At 40.7% G+C, this 23179-nt stretch overlaps 2 non-coding genes across 2 annotated transcripts; one reads left to right on the top strand and one right to left on the bottom strand.

Annotated features, from left to right (window-relative positions):
- Window positions 1–908: 908 nt before the first annotated feature.
- LOC143653002 (U6 spliceosomal RNA) lies at window positions 909–1016 on the bottom strand. The gene has a single exon (XR_013161006.1). It is a non-coding gene; the product is annotated as a U6 spliceosomal RNA (small nuclear RNA).
- A 20334-nt stretch (window positions 1017–21350) lies between these two features.
- LOC143653465 (U1 spliceosomal RNA) lies at window positions 21351–21514 on the top strand. Its single transcript, XR_013161302.1, has one exon. It is a non-coding gene; the product is annotated as a U1 spliceosomal RNA (small nuclear RNA).
- The last annotated feature ends 1665 nt before the right edge of the window (window positions 21515–23179 follow it).

The following is a 23179-nucleotide window of genomic DNA, read 5'->3' as shown; positions in this document are numbered from 1 at the left end:
TTCTCCCATGAGTCAGGATGGCAGACCAAAAACCTGTTGGATTTTGTTCCTGCTTTAATTCCCCAACAGTAAGACAAAAACATAAACTTCAGTCTTGTTAGCTTCTCAAAATCACTTCCACTTTGGGGAAAACACACAGTAAGGAGTAATAATTCATCAGTGGCCATAGAAGCAGAAGACTCAAGGGAATTAACTGAAATCTTGGAGAAGAATTGGGCTTCCACAGGACCCTGGCTGACACCCTTCTCCACTAATGTCCATGGAGACTGCACGTGCCTCTGCCACAGATGACCAGTTAAAGGAGTCTTAGCCTTAAAAATCTAGGATTCCAAAATAAGAATTGTTCTCATTTCAGTGAAAATTATCTGGAAAAAAATCCAAATAAAAAATTAATTTATTAAGCAAACTCTATTTGTAGTTTGTCCTCTCTTCCATTAGTATTATGCAATAATTGATTTTTGGCTGTTAAACCAACCTGTATTCCTGAAATAAATCCTGCTTGGTTCTTTGTATAATCCTTTTTATATGTTGCTGGACTTGATTTGCTAATATTCTGTTGAGGATTTTTATGTATGTTCATGAAGGATATTGGTGTGTAGTTTTGTTTTCTTACAATGTCTTTGTCTGGCTTTGGGTTCAGGGTAACACTGTCATCACAGAATAAGTCAGGAAGTTCTTCCTCCTCCTCTGTTTCCTGGAAGAATTTGTAAAGAGTTAATATTACTGATTTTCTAAATGTTTGGCAGAATTCACCAGTGAAGTCATCTTGGCCTGGACTTTAATTTGTGAGAAGATTTTTAATTATTAATTTAATGTAATTACTTATATTATTACATTCCCTATAATTCCCTTGCAAGCATATTTTGATTTACAGTGGGCTACAAGGGATATTCCCTTTGAAAGCTGGAGGACATAAGGGAAGCAACAGCTATTTTGTGTATCATCCTTGCGCAGGGGCCATGCTAATCTTCTCTGTATCGTTCCAATTTTAGTATATGTGCTGCCGAAGCGAGCACAGCAACAGCTATTTTGTAGCATATACACACCTTCTCCAAGCTGCTCAATCAAACACTAATCTAAGTATTGCTGTGAAAGGATTTTGCAGTAAGTAAATCAAAAGGGAGATTATCCTGGGTGTGGCTAATTTATCCTTTAAGAGAGGAACTAGGTTCTCCTTGAGTGGCATAAAAGTTGTAGAAACTTTCTACATTCTGAGACCTCCAAACTCATTTTGGTGTTGATCTGCTGATTTACCTTGCTGGCACGAATCTGGTCCTGCAAGTGCTCCTTGATTGGTTAATAGCCTAGCACATGGTCTTTCCCAGAGAATATTCCATATGTGCTTGAGAAGAATGCATATTCTGTTATTGTTGGGTAAAGTATACTATAGATGTTAGGACATACTTGTTGACAGTGCTGTACAAATCTATATTTTCCTGTCTAGTAGTTCTATCCATTATTGAGAGTGGGGTATTGAAGTCTCTGAATATGATTGTTGAATTGTCTGTTTTTTCTCTTGAATTCTGTCAACTTTTATTTACTCTATTTTGGGTTTCTTTTGTTAAATGCATATACATTTATAATTACTATATTTTCCTTATTAATTTATCCTTATATGATCACAAAATGACCCTTTGTCTCTAGTAATATTTTTCATCCTAAAACCTATTTTGTCTGATATTATGGCCACTCCAACTCTCTTATGGATACTATTGGCTTAGTATATCTTTTGCCATATTTTTATTTTCAATCTCTTTGTGTCATTGAATCTAAAGTGTATCTGTTGTAAATAGCATACAGTTGGATCTTATTTAATTATCCAGTATAACAACTTCTGGTTTTTGAATGGAGGGTTTAATATATCCACATTTTAAAAGATACAGGATATTTCCACCATTGCAAAGATTCTTCATGCTACTCTTTGTTTTAACTTAATTTTTTTAATTTTTAATTTGTTATTTTATTTTTATTTTTATAGACAAATGCTTCTCCTTCACCCTTTCTGCTATTTCCCCTCCAGGTAACCTCTAATCTGCTTTCCATCTCTGCAAATTTCTTGTTATCTCTTATAAGTGACATAACACAATTCATATTGTTTATTTCACTGAGCATGTATTCAAGGTATGACCAGTTGCATCTTAGGGTCAAATAACTTTCCATTGTATGCAGGTACCATATTTTATTTATCTATTCATTTGTTGATGGTTATTTCTAGCTTTGGGCTATTTTGAATAATGTTGCTATCAATACTGGTATATAAGTATCTGTTTGCAACCCTGTTTTCACTCTCTTTAGGTATATATCTAGAAGTCATGTTGCTGGGTCATATGGTAATTCTATATTTAATTTTTGAGGAACTTTCATATTGCTTTCTACAGTGACTATGCCACTTTACATTGCCACCAACAATAGGCTAGGGTTCCAATTACTCTGCACCTTCTCCAATACTTGCTATTTTCCATTTTTTAATAATAGCCATTCCTGTGGGTGTGAATTGATATCTCATTGTGATTTTAATTTGCATTTCCCTAGTGGCTAATGACGTTAAACATCTTTTCATGTGGTTACTGGCCATCTGTATATCTTCTTTGGAGAAATGTTTATTCCAGTCCTTTGCCCATTTTTAAATTGGGTTCTATGATTTTTTTCTTGTTGAGTTGTAGTATTTATTTACCTGGATTTATCCTTATCCTTGTCTTAAGTATAGCTTGCAACTATTTTCTCCCATTCTATAAATTGTCTTTTCATTTTCTTTGGATGCACAGAAATTTTTTATTTTGATGAAATTAAATTATCTATTGTTTCTTTTGTCATTTTTGCTTTTGGTCTCACATCTAAGAATCCATTGCCTAACCCCAGGTCATGAAGATTGACCCCTAGGCTATTGTATAGGAATTTTATGGTTTAGCTCTTATATTTAGTTCATTAATCCATTTTGAGTTAACTTTTGTATGTTATGTGAGATAGAGGTCTAATTCCTTTCTTCTGCATGTTTAATTACTACTACTTTTATGTTTAAGTCTGGCTTTTTATGTGTCACCACTGCCATTTAGCATAGTGGTCCATCAATGATTGATCAGAGATTGTGCTTTAACACCTATAGCCCATAAAGGTTCCACCTCTTGCTGATGAATCTATATGTAGTTTAGGGAATGTAGCCAACATTTAGGCAGTTTACAAGTTTGCCTTTTTTTTTTCTTCATTTTTTGCATTAATTCAAGGCCTCCCATTCATCCAGGGAAAAGTAGCTTGTGCATGCTGACAGCCTTTCAGATCACCAGGGAAAAGTGACACATTTTACAGGTCTTGCTCCCTTGATTTCCTTATTAAATTTCTGTCTGTTCTGCCTTTATATTGCTTTATCCAACTAGCACTGTGACCAAGGACTAGCTGACATTTTTGACTGATTGCAGCCAACATCACCACTGTTTCTGACAATACCCCTAAGCATAGAAATTTCCTCACTCTGCACCAAATAAACTAAGTCCTCTCTGGCAGTAGATCTTCAGATTCTCAATCCCTGTTCTGATCTAGTAGCATTTCCAGCCATGGAGGTGAGAGCGGATGGGAGATGAGAACTGCTCCAGGTTAACTTTCTTACTATAATTCAATAGATTTTTTCAAATAAATGTTTCTCAATTTTCTGTATGTCTTTGGTTAATTTCCAGAGACCTTGGATGATTATTTTTGACAATTTGTCTTTTGGAGAGAAGATTTGCTGAGCTACTCATTCAGTTATTCCATAAGTCTTGCCCTTATACAAGAGTTCAAATTAGGAAATATTAAAATAATATTTCCAATGGAAAAAGTCCAGGACAATATCATAAATATGAACAATAAGCAAAAGCACAATTCCTTTGTATACAAAAACCTAAACTTTTGTTATTTAGCATATAGCCCAAGTGCCCAAGGCTGTGTCCAGAAAATGAAGTCAAGCTTCATTTTTCTATCCAAATTACGATGGTATGAACCTCCCCTGGCCTAACTTGGAGAAACTGCTTCCTTTCAAAGTTGCTTTCAAATTCTTCTGAGAATTCTCCAAGTGATTGCCCTCCATGTGCTCAGGAGCTATCCCTTATGTTCTCCCACTATAACATCTTATTCCTGCTCCACATCAAATGATCCTAGGAGATTCCCAATCTTTAGTCTAACTTCTATCACTGGATACTGTAACCAAACGTCCTTTCAAAAAGAGGACATGTCGGGGCGCCGCGAAGATGGCGGCTTAGTAAGGTACGTGTGTCTTAGCTCCTCCTCCTCCAAAGCAACTACTAGGTGAACTGAAACAGTGCAGAACAGCTCCCGGGGCTACGGCAGGGAATGGACACACAGCGTACCCCAGTCTGGACTGGCTAGTCTGACTGCGAGACTCGGCTGCGGTGAGATCCCCGAGCGGCGCGTGATTTCCCAAGCAGCGGCACCTGCGGCGGCTGGAGCTACTCCCTCCCTCCTTCCTGGGCCGGCTGAGAGTCACGGAGAAGCAAGTTTCCCAAGCCGAGGCAGCTGGCGCCCCTCTTTTGCGGGCGGCTTCAAGTCTCGGCTTCGAGTCTGCGGCTACGAGTCTCGGATCAGAGGGCTATCCAAGCCGCGGTGGCCCTCCCCTGCGGGCGACTTCCTGGTCCGGTGGGGAATTCCCCAGGCCACGGCGGCTGGTGACCGATGCCCCTCCCCTGCGGGTGACTTCCTGGTCCGGTGGCGAATTCCCCGGACCCGCTGCGGCCAGCGACCAGCCACAGGGTCCCCTCAAGCCGCGGCGGCTGACGCCCCCACCACGCGCGGCCCCCTGAACCAATGGAGAGAATTGGATCAGAAATCCCCAGGCCGCGGAGATCAGTGACTGGGGTGATCCATTCCAAACACGTGAGACAAACGTGTGCCACGAGCGCAAACTACCAGGCAGGATAAGAAAAACAGAACCCAGAGATTTCACAGAAAAATCTTACAACCTTGTTGGGTCTGATACCCAGGGAAATCTGACTAAATGCCCAGACGCCAGCAGCAGAAGATAATGGTCCACGCTCAGAAGATTGAGAATATGGCCCAATCAAAGGAACAAACCAATAGTTCAAATGAGATACAAGAGCTGAGACAACTAATGCTGAATATACGAACAGAAATGGAAAACCTCTTCAAAAATGAAATCAATAAATTGAGGGAGGACATGAAGAGGACATGGGCTGAACATAAAGAAGAAATAGAAAAACTGAAAAAAAAATCACAGAACTTATGGAAGTGAAGGATAAAGTAGAAAAGATGGAAAAAACAATGGATACCTACAATGATAGATTTAAAGAGACAGAAGATAGAATTAGTGATTTGGAGGATGGAACATCTGAATTCCAAAAAGAAACAGAAACTATCGGGAAAAGAATGGAAAAATTTGAACAGGGTATCAGGGAACTCAAGGACAATATGAACCGCACAAATATACATGTTGTGGGTGTCCCAGAAGGAGAAGAGAAGGAAAAAGGAGGAGAAAAACTAATGGAAGAAATTATCACTGAAAATTTCCCAACTCTTATGAAAGACCTAAAATTACAGATCCAAGAAGTGCAGCGCACCCCAAAGAGATTAGACCCAAATAGGCGTTCTCCAAGACACTGACTAGTTAGAATGTCAGAGGTCAAAGAGAAAGAGAGGATCTTGAAAGCAGCAAGAGAAAAACAATCCATCACATACAAGGGAAACCCAATAAGACTATGTGTAGATTTCTCAGCAGAAACCATGGAAGCTAGAAGACAGTGGGATGATATATTTAAATTACTAAAAGAGAAAAACTGCCAACCAAGACTCCTATATCCAGCAAAATTGTCCTTCAAAAATGAGGGAGAAATTAAAACATTCTCAGGCAAAAAGTCACTGAGAGAATTTGTGACCAAGAGACCAGCTCTGCAAGAAATACTAAAGGGAACACTAGAGTCAGATACAAAAAGACAGAAGAGAGAGGTATGGAGAAGAGTGTAAAAAGAAGGAAAATCAGATACGATATATATAATACAAAAGCCAAAATGGTAGAGGAAAATATTACCCAAACAGTAATAACACTAAATGTTAATGGACTGAATTCCCCAATCAAAAGACATAGACTGGCAGAATGGATTAAAAAACAGGATCCTTCTATATGCTGTCTACAGGAAACACATCTTAGACCCAAAGATAAACATAGGTTGAAAGTGAAAGGTTGGGAAAAGATATTTCATGCAAATAACAACCAGAAAAGAGCAGGAGTGGCTATACTAATATCCAACAAATTAGACTTCAAATGTAAAACAGTTAAAAGAGACAAAGAAGGACACTATATACTAATAAAAGGAAGAATTCAACAAGAAGACATAACAATCATAAATATTTATGCATCGAACCAGAATGCCCCAAAATACGTGAGGAATACACTGCAAACACTGAAAAGGGAAATAGACACATATACCATAATAGTTGGAGACTTCAATTCACCACTCTCATCAATGGACAGAACATCTAGACAGAGGATCAATAAAGAAATAGAGAATCTGAATATTACTATAAATGAGCTAGACTTAACAGACATTTATAGGACATTACATCCCACAACAGCAGGATACACCTTTTTCTCAAGTGCTCATGGATCATTCTCAAAGATAGACCATATGCTGGGTCACAAAGCAAGTCTTAACAAATTTAAAAAGATTGAAATCATACACAACACTTTCTCGGATCATAAAGGAATGAAGTTGGAAATCAATAATAGGCAGAGTGCCAGAAAATTCACAAATACATGGAGGCTCAACAACACACTCCTAAACAACGAGTGGGTCAAAGAAGAAATTGCTAGAGAAATTAGCAAATACCTCGAGGCGAATGAAAATGAAAACACAACATATCAAAACTTATGGGACGCAGCAAAGGCAGTGCTAAGAGGGAAATTTATTGCCCTAAATGCCTATATCAGAAAAGAAGAAAAGGCAAAAATGCAGGAATTAACTGTCCACTTGGAAGAACTGGAGAAGGAACAGCAAACTAATCCCAAAGCAAGCAAAAGGAAAGAAATAACAAAGATTAGAGCAGAAATAAATGAAATTGAAAACATGTAAACAATAGAGAAAATCAATAAGGCCAGAAGTTGGTTCTATGAGAAAATCAATAAGATTGATGGGCCCTTAGCAAGATTGACAAAAAGAAGAAGAGAGAGGATGCAAATAAATAAGATCAGAAATGGAAGAGGAGACATAACTACTGACCTCACAGAAATAAAGGAGGTAATAACAGGATACTATGAACAACTTTACGCTAATAAATACAACAATTTAGAGGAAATAGACGGGTTCCTGGAAAGACATGAGCAACCAACTTTGACTCAAGAAGACATAGATGACCTCAACAAACCAATCACAAGTAAAGAAATTGAATCAGTCATTCAAAAGCTTCCTAAAAAGAAAAGTCCAGGACCAGACGGCTTCACATCTGAATTCTATCAAACATTCCAGAAAGAATTAGTACCAACTCTCCTCAAACTCTTCAAAAAAATCGAAGCAGAGGGAAAACTACCTAATTCATTCTATGAAGCCAACATCACCCTCATACCAAAACCAGGCAAAGATATTACAAAAAAAGAAAACTACAGGCCAATCTCTCTAATGAATATAGATGCAAAAATCCTCAATAAAATTCTAGCAAATCATATCCAACAACACATTAAAAGAATTATACATCATGACCAAGTAGGATTCATCCCAGGTATGCAAGGATGGTTCAACATAGAAAATCAATTAATGTAATACACCATATCAACAAATCAAAGCAGAAAAATCACATGATCATCTCAATTGATGCAGAGAAGGCATTTGACAAGATTCAACATCCTTTCCTGTTGAAAACACTTCAAAGGATAGGAATACAAGGGAACTTCCTTAAAATGATAGAGGGAATATATGAAAAACCCACAGCTAATATCATCCTCAATGGGGAAAAATTGAAAACTTTCCCCCTAAGATCAGGAACAAGACAAGGATGTCCACTATCACCACTATTATTCAACATTGTGTTGGAGGTTCTAGCCAGAGCAATTAGACAAGAAAAAGAAATACAAGGCATCAAAATTGGAAAGGAAGAAGTAAAACTATCACTGTTTGCAGACGATATGATACTATACGTCGAAAACCCGGAAAAATCCACAACAAAACTACTAGAGCTAATAAATGAGTACAGCAAAGTAGCAGGTTACAAGGTCAACATTCAGAAATCTGTAGCATTTCTATACACTAGCAATGAACAAGCGGAGGGGGAAATCAAGAAACGAATCCCATTTACAATTGCAACTAAAAGAATAAAATACCTAGGAATAAATTTAACTAAAGAGACAAAAAACCTATATAAAGAAAACTACAAAAAACTGCTAAAAGAAATCACAGAAGACCTAAATAGATGGAAGAGCATACTGTGTTCATGGATTGGAAGACTAAATATAGTTAAGATGTCAATCCTACCTAAATTGATTTACAGATTCAATGCAATACCAATCAAAATCCCAACAACTTATTTTTCAGAAATAGAAAAACCAATAAGCAAATTTATCTGGAAGGGCAGGGTGCCCCGAATTGCTAAAAACATCTTGAGGAAAAAAAATGAAGCTGGAGGTCTTGCACTGCCTGACTTTAAGGCATATTATGAAGCCACAGTGGTCAAAACAGCATGGTATTGGCATAAAGATAGATATATCGACCAATGGAATCGAATAGAGTGCTCAGATATAGACCCTCTCATCTATGGACATTTGATCTTTGATAAGGCAGTCAAGCCAACTCACCTGGGACAGAACAGTCTCTTCAATAAATGGTGCCTAGAGAACTGGATATCCATATGCCAAAGAATGAAAGAAGACCCATATCTCACACCCTACACAAAAGTTAACTCAAATGGATCAAAGATCTAAACATTAGGTCTAAGACCATAAAACGGTTAGAGGAAAATGTAGGGAGATATCTTGTGAATCTTACAATTGGAGGCAGTTTTATGGACCTTACACCTAAAGCAAGAGCACTGAAGAAGGAAATAAATAAATGGGAACTCCTCAAAATTAAACACTTTTATGCATCAAAGAACTTCATCAAGAAAGTAGAAAGACAGCCTACACAATGGGAATCAATATTTGGAAACGACATATCAGATAAAGGTCTAGTATCCAGAATTTATAATGAGATTGTTCAACTCAACAACAAAAAGACAGCCAACCCAATTACAAAATGGGAAAAAGACTTGAATAGACACCTCTCAGAGGAGGAAACACAAATGGCCAAAAGGCACATGAAGAGATGCTCAATGTCCCTGGCCATTAGAGAAGTGCAAATCAAAACCACAATGAGATATCATCTCACACACACCAGAATGGCCATTATCAACAAAACAGAAAATGACAAGTGCTGGAGAGGATGCGGTGAAAGAGGCACACTTATCCACTGTTGGTGGGAATGTCAAATGGTGCAACCACTGTGGAAGGCAGTTTGGCGGTTCCTCAAAAAGCTGAATATAGAATTGCCATACGACCCAGCAATACCATTGCTGGGAATCTACTCAAAGGAATTAAGGACAAAAACTCAAACGGACATTTGCACACCAATGTTTATAGCAGCATTATTTACAATTGCAAAGAGATGGAAACAGCCAAAATGTCCATCAACAGACGAGTGGCTAAACAAACTGTGGTATATACATACGATGGAATATTATGCAGCTTTAAGGCAGGATAAACTTATGAAGCATGTAATAACATGGATGGACCTAGAGAACATTATACTGAGTGAGTCTAGCCAAAACTAAAAGACAAATACTGTATGGTCCCAGTGATGTGAATCGACACTCGAGAATAAACTTGGAATATGTCATTGGTAACAGAGTTCAGCAGGAGTTAGAAACAGGATAAGATAATGGGTAATTGGAGCTGATGGGATACAGACTGTGCAATATGACTAGATACAAAAACTCAAAAATGGACAGCACAATAATACCTAATTGTAAAGTAATCATGTTAAAACACTGAATGAAGCTGCATCCGAGCTATAGGTTTTTGTTTTGTTTTGCTTTGTTCTTACTATTATTACTTTTATTTTTTTCTCTGTATTAATATTCTATATCTTTTTCGGTTGTATTGCTAGTTCTTCTAAACTGATGCAAATGTACTAAGAAACGATGATCATGCATCTATGTGATGATGTTAAGAATTAATGATTGCATATGTAGAATGGAATGATTTCTAAATGTTGTGTTAATTTTTTTTATTTAATAAAAAAATGTAAAAAAAAAAAAAAAAGAGGACATGTCTTCTCCTCCACCATTTCATCTAAGGTATATGAATTCTTTCCCAACTTCCCCCAGAACAACTGTGACTTTCACCAAAGCTTTAAGGAAATCTTGGGATAATGGAGGAGAAATTTGATGAGTTAGGGTGCTAAAGTTAGTTGAAATTTCAGTCTGATAAAATCTGAGCAACAGATTTTATCAGAAAAGGAATTAGTTGGAAGGTAATTTGGCAGATTATAAAATAAATGGGAGCAAATGGGGACCAGGAACCTAGACCACAGGGAGAACTACATCTTGGGGAGCTTCTGGCATGCCCATTGTTGTCACAGTAATTGGTATCTGGAAATGCAAATGACACTGAGCCACTGGCACCACTCACCACGACTATGACTGCCACCAATATTAAACTCTCATCTTTCCCACCTCTTTGCTCCATTTTCAATCCATTGTTTTGTTAGGAATAGATCATGTGCTCATTCACCAGCTTCCAGAGGCTGGCTTTGGAGCTCTTCTAGTGGAAGCCCTTTTAGAACCTTCAACCAAACCTGAACTCAAGAGTTCTTTACCACTATGGATATGTCTTCTGTAACTTCTGTGTACCTCTGAATACTTATCACCTGTCCTGTTTCACAGCACTGCACAGAACATGAATGAATAAATGAATTGAGAGAACATCAATGGATATGCCATATTTAAATGAAGTAAAGCAAAGCCCTCTTTTGACATTGTCCCTTTCTATTATGCGTACTGGTCTCAGTTTTTGTTTGTACATTGTTCTAGTTTGCTAGCTGCCGGAATGCAATATACCAGAAATGGAATGGCTTTTAACAAGGGGAATTTAATAAGTTGCTAGTTTACAGTTCTAAGGCCGAGAAAATGTCCCAATTAAAACAAGTCTATAGAAATGTCCAATCAAAGGCATCTAGGGGAAAATACCTTGGTTCAAGAAGACCGATGAAGTTCAGGGTCTCTCTCTCAAGTGGAATGGCACATGGCGAACACAGTCAGGGCTTCTCTCTCGGCTGGAAGGGCACGTGGCGAATATGGTGTCATCTGCTAGCCTTCTCTCCTGGCTTCTGGTTTCATGAAGCTCCCCGGGAGGCGTTTTCCTTCTTCATCTCCAAATGTTGCTGGCTTGTGGACTCTCTGCATCTCGTGGCTACATCGTCCTGCTCTCTCTGAATCTCTCCTTCTCCAAAATATTTCCTCTTTTGTAGGACTTCAGAAACTAATCAAGACCCACCCAAATGGGTGGAGACATGTCATCCCTTAATCCAGTTTAACAACCATTCTTGACTAAATCACATCAACCAGGGAGATGATCCAATCACAGTTTCAAACATACAGTATTGAATAGAGATTATTCTACCTTTATGAAATGGGATTTATATTAAAACCTGGCTTTTCTTAGGGGGCATACTGCCTTTCAAACCAGCACATACATCTTGCTTATTGCCTCTGAAACCTCCTCCATCCAGTATTAGCCCCTCTTATTTTTGTATTGCTCAAACAAAATCCAAGGGAAAGCATTTCTCTGAGGTAGAGGTTTTTTCTTTGCCTTGTAGCAACAGACAGTGTTGAAGTTTTTTACTGAAAAGGATACCACGTGGAACTGTAACCCATACCAAACTTTAAAATTTGTTCTATAACTACTTGTCAAAATGTACTTGGAAAATTATTGCTTTTTTGTATATATGTTATATTTCACAATAACAGAAGTAAAAAAAGAAGGGCACCAGTGGGGAGGTCTCAGGGTATTCTGCATGGTACAGAGAGGGAAGGGACTTGTCCGAGGTTACATGGTGTCATGGTCTGGTTCATATGTCAACTTGGCTAAGTGGGGGTACCTGTTTGTCTGTTTGGGGAAGGCTTGACCTGTCTTTTGCTATGAGGACATTTCATAGAATTAAGTCATGATCACATTGGATACATCCACAGCTGATTTCATTTGTAATTAGCCAAGGGGAGTGTCTTCTTTAATGAGTGATGCTTAATCTAATCACTGGAAGCCTTTTAAGGAGGATTCAGAAGAGGCAGGTTCTCTTTCCTGTTTTGGCCGGTGAGTATGTCCTGTAGAGTTCATCCAGACCCTACATCAGAATCGTCTGCTTCACAGCCTGACCTGCAGATTTTGGACTCTACATTCCCATGGTTATGTGTGACACTTTTATAATTTTATATTTATGAATATTTCCTATTGATTCTGTTTCTCTAGAGAACTCTAATACAACTTGGTACCAGGAGTGGTTCTTAAGAAACAGAATCTAAAAATGGGTTTTTATGAATGGTTTTCTACTCTGACTGGACTCAAAGGCACTAAGGACTCTGATTCCCATAATCACAATAACATTGCCCACCTTTTGATCCGCCACCTTTTGATCCATGATCATGGAATGAGTTGGTAAAAGAGATAGTCAAAATATCACCATTCGATTCTTCACTTGTACGAAGCCAGGCTCTGGAGGATAATGCTTTTGACGCCTTTACAGAGTTTTGTGGAAATAGGAGGTATAGAGATGTTGGCTGGTTGTTGTCAGATACACTGTATACATTAATGAGTGAAAGGGATGAGCTTAAGGCTTCAAACGAGAAGCTTAAGTGCCGTCTGACAGATGTAAGTGTCCTGAAGGAAAATCTTATTTCCTGTAGCCATAGACGTGAGATATCTGAAAACCAGACTCAGAATCTTATTATTAGAGTAGCAATTTTACAATGTAAGTTGAAACCTCAATCTTGGATGGTGTCTGCCATTGAAGGGAGGGCATTGATTGGAAAGGACTGGGACCCGGAAAAATGGGATGGCGACATATGGATGGATAATGATGTCGGGGGTGAGGTTGAAACCCTAGGTCTTCTTTAGATAACCCTGTAAAAGTCTGACTTGAGGACATAGCTGTCCCATTTCCAGCCTGCCTTGAAGAGTTGGCCATCCAAACTCCACCTGAAGGGATTAGCCCTAGAGTGATTAGTCCTGTTTTACCAGATGAAATTCATATGCATTCATTTGCTGCATATGAATGCCCTGAAGCAAATGGCTTGGAAGAGACTTTTAATTCTTTTCATGACCCACCCTCACCACCCCTCCTTTCTTCCAGACCTATAACTAGACTAAAGTCCCAACAGGCCCCTAAAGGTGAGGTACAAAGTATCACACATGAGGAGGTATATTATACTCCAAAAGACGTGTGTGAGTTTTCCAATTTATATAGACAGAAATCAGGGGAATATGTGTGGCAATGGATTTTAACGGTGTGGGATAATGGTGGGAGGCATAAAAGGCTGGATCAGGCTGAGTTTATTGATATGGGCCCACTAAGCAGAGATTCTGCATTCAATGTCATAGCTCGAGAGGTTAGAAAAAGCATTAGCAGTTTGTTTGGATGGTTGGTTGAAACATGGACCAAAAGGTGGCCAACATTACCTGAAGTTGAAATGCCAGAACTTCCCTGGTATAATGTAGATGAGGGGAGCCAGAGGCTTAGAGAAATTGGAATGTTAGAGTGGATTTATCATGCAAAGCCTGCTCTTACACCCTATGAATGTCCGGAGGATGCACCTTTTATCAGAACTGTGAGAAATAAATTTGTGAGACTAGCGCCATCATCCCTGAAGAGCTCTGTAGTTGCACTTCTCTGTACATCAGATATTACTATGGGAACTGCTGTCACTGAGCTGGAATCCTTAAATACAATGGGGATGACCAGAACCCATGTTGGCAGAAGTCAGGCGGCAGGACTTAATCACCAAAGACAGGGCAGACGTGGGTATTATAATAGACAGCAAACTTATAGCAGGAGTCAAAATTATATGACTTGCAGATATTTGTGGCATTGATTAGTAAATCATGGGGTACCTAGAAATACAATAGATGGGTAGTATACTAAATTATTTTTGAGTTGTATAAACAAAAGAGTTCTAGGTCAAGTGAACAAAAGTCTAACTTGAATTACAAAAACATAGAGTCATGGCCCCTTAATCAATTTCCAGACTTGAGACAGTTTACAGAACCAGAGTCCCTTGAGTGAAGGGGATGCCAGGTCCCTTTGGGGGAGAGTCCCTTTAATGAAGGGGAGGCCAGGTGCCTTTGGGGGAGAAATGCCACGAATTTATACTGTTAATCTTCCTCCAAGCCTTCCCCAAGGAGACTGACAGCCTTTTATCAGGGTAACTGTGCACTGGGGAAAAGGAAATGATAAGATATTTGGGGGGTTATTAGACACTGGTTCAGAAGCGGCATTAATTCCAGGGGACCCAAACTTCACTCTTGTCCACCAGTCAGAGTAGGGGTTTATGGAGGCCAGGTGATCAATGGAGTTTTAGGTCAGGTCCATCTCACAGTGGGTCCAGGGGCCCACTGGACCCATTCTGTAGTTATTTTCCCAGTTCTAGAATGTATAATTGGTATAGATATACTAAGCAAGTGGCAGAATCCACACATTGGCTCTCCAACTTGTGCAGTGAGGGCTATTATGTCAGGAAAGGCCAAGCAGAAGCCACTAGAATTGCCCTTACCTAGCAAAATAGTAAATCAGAAGCAATACCGGATTCCTGAAGGGATTGCAGAGATTACTGCCACTCTTAAGGACTTGAAGGATGCAGGGGTAGTGATTCCCACCACATTCCCATTCAACTCTCTTATTTGGCCTGTGCAGAAAACAGATAGGTCTTGGAGGATGACAGTGGATTATCATAAGCTCAAGCAGGTGATAACTCCAACTGCAGCAGGCACACCTCCTAGCCGACTGCAGATGTAATCAGCAACAGATGAACTTCTCATGCCATTGGCTCATGTCCACAGCAACAAACCTAGGCACCTTCACCTGGCCAGATTGACACTTCAATCTACCGCATGTCCACCCCTTGTCAACTTGGCAACTATACATATCACCTTAAATGATATTAAAGTGGCAAAAATTCTCTTCTGGCTGTGGACCTATGAATCTCAAAACAAGTTACCTGGTGCCAATATGCAAAGGAGGGACAGTCACAGGATACATGTTTTTATTTCCATAGGGAGAAATATGAAGGAACACAGGACTCACAAGGCCCAAACAGTTCTGAAAACCTGTAGGGCAAACTCCATTGGATTTCAAAATCTGAAACTCATTTATCCATCAGCTTTAGAAAGCAGCAGTCCCACCCTTTCCAATGGCCTATGCAGTGGGCTACCTCTTTCCAAATCAACCTCGGGGGACAATGAGAAGACCACCTTTTTCTCGGCTCCATCCTCTCCAAACATTGGGGCCACCCTGGGCTCTCTGCCATTTCTGGGGCACATGCTCAACCCCTCCATGTGGTGGCAGCCAGGCTCTCCCCAGTCCCCAAGGAGCATGCTATACCTTCTCCAAGGCCTTCAAATGCATGACTCTTCCACTGCAATGAGGTGGGAGACTTATCCTTGCCCTTCAGGAAAACTCACCCTCTCCATTTATATGGGTGGGTCCACTCTCCTGGCTAAAGTTTCTTGGCTTCAGACCCCAGCTTCCATGATTCTCACTCTGAAAATTCCAATTTGTCCCTTTTGTGTCCCTCTTTGTCCAGATTGGCAGTAGTTCCATTTACACCAACAGTCTCTTCCAGCACTCTAGGACTTCTCCATCACTCTCTTCACAGTTCCTCCAAAATTTCTCCCTTATCCATCCAAAAAACTGTTCCAACATGTCTGGTATTGCAAACTGCAGCAACAGTCCACTCCTTGTACCAAATCTGTTCTAGTTTGCTAGCTGCCAAAATGCAACAAACCAGAGATGGATTGGCTTTTAATAAAAGGGGATTTATTTAGTTAAAAATGTGTAGTTCTTCAGAGGAAAGGCAGCTAACTTGCAACTGAGGTTCTTTCTTACATGGGAAGGCACAGGGTGATCTCTACTGGCCTTCTCTCCAGACCTCTGGGATCCAACAACTTTCCCAGGGTGATTCCTTTCTGCATCTCCAAAGGCCTCAGCTGAGCTGTGAGTGCTGAGATGAGGTATGCTGTGCTGCTTGGGCTATGCTACATTGAGCTCCTTCATTTAAGCATCAGCCAGTCAAACCAAACATCATTCATTGCAGCAGGCATGCCTCCTAGCTGACTGCAGATGTAATCAGTGACAGATGAGCCTCACATACCATTGTCTCATGCCCACAGCAACAAAACGAGGCACCTTCACCTGGCCAAGTTGATATTTGAATCTAACTACCACACATGGTTAGCTCATGTTGGAGCAGATGCTGAAGATCAGGCATTCTGACTCTGGAGTAAGGGTTGTTTCCACACTTTCCCATGTGGGGCCTCAGATTCTTTACTGGTTAAACAAGGAGGGTGAGTTGGCCACCAAAGGGGAATAACTCTTGTGACTGCTGCCCAGTACTGGCCTCTGTCCTCATCTTCCTCCCGCCAGGCTATGAGCCTTTTAAAGACAAACACTATGAATGAGTCCTCCCCAACTCCCCAGAGCATCCAGTGTTTTCTACATAGGAGTTGCTTGGGTACTTCTCATGAACAAACAAGTAAGGATCCATCTAGATGAGCATGTTCAGGGGAATTCAGAGATATGTCAGTGTAGTAGTTAGGGTTCTCAAGAGAAACAGAATCAACAGGGAGCACGGACAAATATAAAATTTATGAAAGTGTCTCAAGTGACCACAGGAACACAGAGTCCAAAATCTGCAGGGCAGGCTGTGAAGCTGACAATTCCAAGGAGGGTCTGGATGAACTCCACAGGAGAGGCTCGCCACTTGAAGCAGGAAGAGAGCCTGTCTCTTCTGAATCCTCCTTAAAAGGCTACCAGTGATTAGACTGAGCATCACTCATTGCAGAAGACACTCCCCTTGGCTGACTACAAATAGAATAAGCTATGGATGCAACTGACATGATCATGATCTAATTCTATGAAATGTCCTCATTGCAACAGACAGGCCAGCACTTGCCCAATCAGACAAACAGGTACCACCACTTGGCCAAGTTGACACATGAATCTGACCATGATAATCAGCATAAGGCACTGCTCAAAAGCAGCTGCCAAGAATGCTCTCATTCCTTTCTGCTAAAAATAGCCTTCAGATGAACTATTTAAGAGGGATCTGTGAATTCTGCTCTCTAGTAGTTCGAACAATACCTTGAGATTCCTGCTACTAAAATAGAACCCAAGCTTCATCCCAGAAGCATGTTTCTGAGGATTTCTGAGGCAGAGACACTTTCTTGAAGTGCTGAGGCTGCTTATAACTTTTGTGCTGGCAGCCCCACATAAACCTGAGGCTTTGCCTTCATCTGCAGTTCCTTCTGAGGTTAGAGTAACATGCCAGAATAAGTGATCTTCAAATAGTATCACTCTTCCATTAGGTCCCCAGAAAGGTGAAATTGTGGCTCTATTTCACAGATGAGGGAATCAGAGTTGTGGTCATGACAGGAAGAAAGAATCATGAACCTCCAATGCTTTTACAGTGTTAAGGCTTCACTGAACAGGATAAACAGTACCAGCTTATCAATTCATAAAGTTGATAAAGCTTATCAACTTCACTGTTTCATTCATTAATTCATTAATTTCAAGAACATGAGCTATGCAGAAAGCATTAATGCTAGAAGCAAGAGACATGGAAGAAAAGAAGACACAGAACCAGTCCCTACAAAGCCAGCAGGTAGAGGAAGCAGCCACAGGAATAAACATCTCATCACACCTGTGGAGATGGAGGGACCAGTGGAAGAGACAAGGTATGGCTGTGCCTGGGACTGTGGGCTCCACTGAAGTATGGAACATACGAGGAGAAAGATGAGTAAAATAGCAACTCCTGGCAGTAAGAACCACAGAGGCCAAAGCTGGGAGAATTTAAAGAACAGGACATGTTCAGGAAATGGCAAGGTCCCCCATATGGTCAACGTATGGGGTTAGTATAGGAGAAGGGCTGGGGGCAGAGGCAGAAAGGCTAGCTCATCCAACCACCCCAAAGCAAGTCTTCCAGTGCTGAGGGTGACATCTAGACCAGAAGAGGAGCTCACTGTCTCACAGAATATTAAGGTAAGAAGAATACTTATGGACTATCAACCCCACCGCTTCACTCTATACAGAGTGAAATGGTGGCAAAGCTGTCCCAGGATTCTCAAACTGCAGTCTCAATTTTCCCAGCCTATGGAGAGATAGCTGTAGAGAGGCTAAGCCAGACCTTGGAAAAAAAAAATCCAGACTACTCTTGGTTCCAGTATCCAGGAGGACAGGTGAGCACAGACAGGAAGAGGCCTGGCATAACTGCAGCGTCTAAGAGCAGATTTCATTAACTTTAAGCTTATTTGTGGCCAACTGTGTGAGGTGGCTGCTGGGGAGTTCAAATAGAACCTAAGTTGCATTAATAGAAGAAGAGAGTGCTGGACAAGGGAGGAGAGCTTGGCTACAACTACATGTATAACCTGGAGTCCATACATAGGAGAATGGCAGGCTGCTCCAGGGGCCAGCTGAAATGGAGAACAGGAAGAATATCAACCATATTTCTGCCTCAGTCAAGTTCCACTGGGGGATTCTGACTAAGGACTTCAGCATCAGCTTTATCAGAGTTTCTAGCTTGTGGGCTGCACTACAGAGTTCAGACTTTCTAGCTCCTACAGTCATGGGAGCCAATTCCTGATAATAAGCCTATATCTGTATCTTTATCTATACCTATACCTATACCTACACCTATATCTATATCTATATCTATATCTATATCTATATCTAAATCTAAATCTATATCTCTTGGTTTTGTTTCTCTGGAGAACCATAAGGTTAGCATGGACGTTACTGGAAATATCTCCCAATTTGACTAAGCCATGCAGAGTGTTGATAGCACTTGACCTGAAATGATTTTCTCCCCTATGTTGAACATCAGCATAGGCCAAATCATTACTGTGAAATTGGAATAGGAAAAACCAAGCACTGCTTTCAAAGAAAGCAAATGATGCTTGGCAAGAATATTTATTTTCATTAGGATAACTATTCATCATCCCAACCAATTGTGATAGATACCATTTCAGCTTAATAGATATGATTAAAAAAATTATCAGTGTGTTGCATGGTAGGGGAAGAGATGTCTTGTTTCTGAAGACAAAATTAAAGCTAATGTCCTCCTTAAAAGCTATGTCAGCAGACTCAAAAACCTAATTCTGATCTCCCAGTGTCTGATAGCAAGCCAGCACACTGTATTTCATGCATTTTAAAAATCATTCATGTGTGAAATAAATTATGGTCAAATAGCTATGAGAAAGACTCATGTTACTCAATTTGAAGGGCTCTTCACATGCCATGGAGCATGATGACAGACTAATAAAGCAGCTGTTAGACTATGAACCAATGTGTATCTACATCTCTCTCCAGAATTTAGAAGCACAGCAATCACTGCCAACATCACACCATCCATGGCCCATGGTCACCTTTGCACATCAAAGTGACCATTGCCCGTTTTGTCACAAATACCTGCAACACCATGACACCATCACTCCTTCACCACCATTATCATCGTTTGCACTGTCATTATTGTTTTGGATTCTTCTTAGCTTACTGAGCTATAAAAATTGTACTACCCCAGGACTCAGTCCTCAGACCTCTTCTCCTTGATTCCTATATTCACCTCCTAAGTGAACTCATCTAGTCCATTAGCTTTAAATGTCATCAGTTGCAACGACAATTCATATTTGTATGCCACTCATCTGAACTCCATTCTAAACTTTGGACTCAATATCCAACTGCTATACCTCCGTTTGGATGTCTGCAATACACTCAAATGTAAACATTCAAAATCAGTCTCTGGGTTTTAGCCTTCCCCAACCCTGCTTCCCCTCCAGCCATTCTCCTCTCAGTAAATAGCAACTCTACAGTCAATCACTTACATTAAAATCTAGCACCATCTTTTACAGCCAGATTTATTTCACATCCAACATTCCATGCCTCAACAAGTCATTTTGGTAGATCACTGAAATGTATCTAGAATACAGTTATATCTCACTGCCTCTACTGTTTCTGCCTCTATCCACATCACTTGAACTGCTGCAACACCTTGTTACCTCACCCTCCTTCTACCTTTCTTGTTTCTATACAGTAACCTGAATCATTCCTCTTAACACATATTAAATCATGTCACTCCTGTGTGCAAAATCCTCCAAAGGCTTTCCAACTCAAGAGAATCACTGTAAAAACTATAAAAGACCCAACAGGATCTATACCCATCTATCTATCTTCTCTGATCTCACATCACTTTTCTCCTTGCTGGATGTACCCCAGCCTCTCCCCCAACAGGCCAGATTTGCTTCTGTCTCAGAAGCTGCTCATTTTCTATTTCTTCTGACTATACTGGCAGGATCTTAACCTTCACTTCCCTTCCTTCAGCTGTGTTCAATGTCACTTTACTACAGCTGTCTGAGATAAAGTAGTATGTCTCCTCTCATCATCATACTCGGCTTTATTTTTCTTGTTAGCATATTTTATCACCTGGCATTATTTATGCATTTTTAAAATTTGTTTGGGGGGTCTTTCTATACGTCCCAGAATGTAAAATCCATGTATATAGGGTTTTGCCTGATTTGCTTATTGCTGTATACTCTAGGTTTAGGATAAACAATTGGTATCCAGTAGTCACGAAATGCATATTTATCAAATGGATGAATGCATGAATGAACAAATGTGTAAATATCTCTCGTGTTCAAAGAGTCGAAATGTTGGCATTGGAAATGATCTTTCACATGGAATATCTATTATAAAAAAGGAAACTCCTGAACCAAGAGGTAGACTACTACACGCACAAAGAGAAGAACAGTGCCCAGTCATTGCATCTAGGAAGCCCCATGAAAGGATGGCAAATGGGCATGTTCTCACTAGGGTAGCCCTACTTCCAGAGAGGTTTTCTGAGAGTTTTTGTTTTCAGGAAATCATCAATAAGAAAGATCTTCGGGGAGGGGAAGGAATGAACAACACCCTGCCAATTCAAGATTTAAGCCAAAAACTGAAAACTAACACTGTAAACACAAAACAACTTTCTCAACAGTAAGCTTGAAAAGTAACAATGGAGGTTCCTTTAGATCAGCACCACAAAAACTTGAAAGTTGGGTGAAGAAAGTTGCCTTCAAACTTAAACAAGGAATACTTACCTGGCAAGGGAGGTACCATGATGGGGAAAGTGGTTTACCCAAGGTGGGGTTCATCCATTGCACTCCGAACGTGCCGACTCCTGCCATTTCCCTAAATGTGGAAAACTCCATTTCATAATTTGTGGTAGTAGGGGACTGCCTTTGCCCTCAACCCTGATTTAAAAAAAAAAAAAAAAAAAAAAAAAACAACCTAAACGAGGAAATAAAGCCGTAGTATCTTAGAGATATGCAAAGTTATTTTCAAAACACAAAGCATCATGCAATCCATTTTAGCAAAAATGTGTATGATATTTGCTATTTTCCCGAAGTGTTTCTAAGATCCCAGCAATGGCCTAGCAGATTGAAGAAGTCTGCAGCAGGATACCGGCACGAAGCTTGTACCGCCTGCGACTAGCAGTAGCAGTCACGAAGAAGGCTTTACAGGCCTGCTGAGAGCATTCAGTGATTCAAGGCGCCTGTGGAGAACCCTGAAGGCACGCGCACACCAGGCGCACACTGCTTTCCGAGCACACGCGGAGGTGGCGCGAGGCAACCCAGGAAGGAGCAGGTGGATTTGCAGTTCTGCATCTCTCCAGAGGTGCAGAGGTCCTTGGTGCCTGGAAGCCTGAGTGTGTGTGTGTGTGTGTACATATGCAGGGCAGAAAGGGGCATCTGGGTATTAGGTGGCATTACTCATGTGAATATTGTGCGTTCTTTGCGGATACATACGTACGGGGCAGAGCGGGGCGGGTCATCAAACACAGACGGCCAGTATATACACCTGCTTCAGGATGGTGATTCAGGTCTGTGGGAAGAATGGGCAGTAGGCTTACAGAGAATTTTAGCGGAGGCTTCAGCTATATCTGTCACAATTTATTTAAAATTTTAAAAATCTAAAGCAAAAAAGACCAGATATTGCATTTATTAAATTTCGCTGGTGAATAGTGGATATTATATTATTCTCTATCCCTTTCTGTTTGTTGGAAATATTTCATAAGAAGGAAGGAAGGAAGGAAAGGAGGAAGGGAGGAAAGGAGGAAGGAAAGATGGGAGGGGCAGATAGGGAAAGGGTGGAGGGAGGGAAGAGAAAAAAGATAAAACGTCAGGAGGGAGGAGAAAGAAGAAGGAGGGAAGAAATCTAATAAGTTAAGTGTTTTGAAACTGAAAATTACAATTACATAGAGGAGGGTTGGGGGTGGGGTGCAAACTAACACCTATTTTCCTCACTGAGTCCTCACAACAAGTGAGCTGGACGGCATAATTACCACCATTTGTAGAGCATGCACTATAGGCCTTGCTTTTCCTGTCCCTTTACAGTCCCTTCTCCTCTCCTTTCTCCAGGTAGGCATTACCGGTGGAAGGGTGCTTCTTGCCTACTGGGCTGCCCCAGGGCACTGGAGCTGGGCCCCTCCCTGCTCTCACCTACTCCATCATGCCAACATCCCTGAAGCAATAGCACTGGGACCTTAAGAACAATTTTGGCCTCCTGGGTACAAGTAATGGTAGTAAGGCCGATTAGAGGTGTGAGCGGGTGGGGGAGGGGTCAGATAAGTGGAGACCAGCTACTCCTCCCTCCTCACGGAACCCGCAGAAGTAAGAGTGTCAAGCACTTCCTAATCTTCTCCCTGTCCTTTCTGCACAGGCCACCTATGCTTTGTCACCTTCCCTAAGCCCCCATGTTTTGCTTCCCATTTGGCTGGGCTGGACACCTTCCCCTGTAGCAAAGGACGCATCTTTGGTTTCCTCCTCTTGAGTCTTCTAAAGTGCAGCCTGACATCCCAGCACCACCGGCCCCAGCAAGCCTATGGCCATGGAAAGGCTCTCCCTCTTGAACACAGGATT

Source organism: Tamandua tetradactyla, chromosome 1 (genome assembly GCF_023851605.1).
Source record: "Tamandua tetradactyla isolate mTamTet1 chromosome 1, mTamTet1.pri, whole genome shotgun sequence".
NCBI lineage: Eukaryota > Metazoa > Chordata > Mammalia > Pilosa > Myrmecophagidae > Tamandua > Tamandua tetradactyla.
Note: the sequence above shows the minus strand (reverse complement) of the source record. Positions and strands in the feature narration are given on the sequence as shown.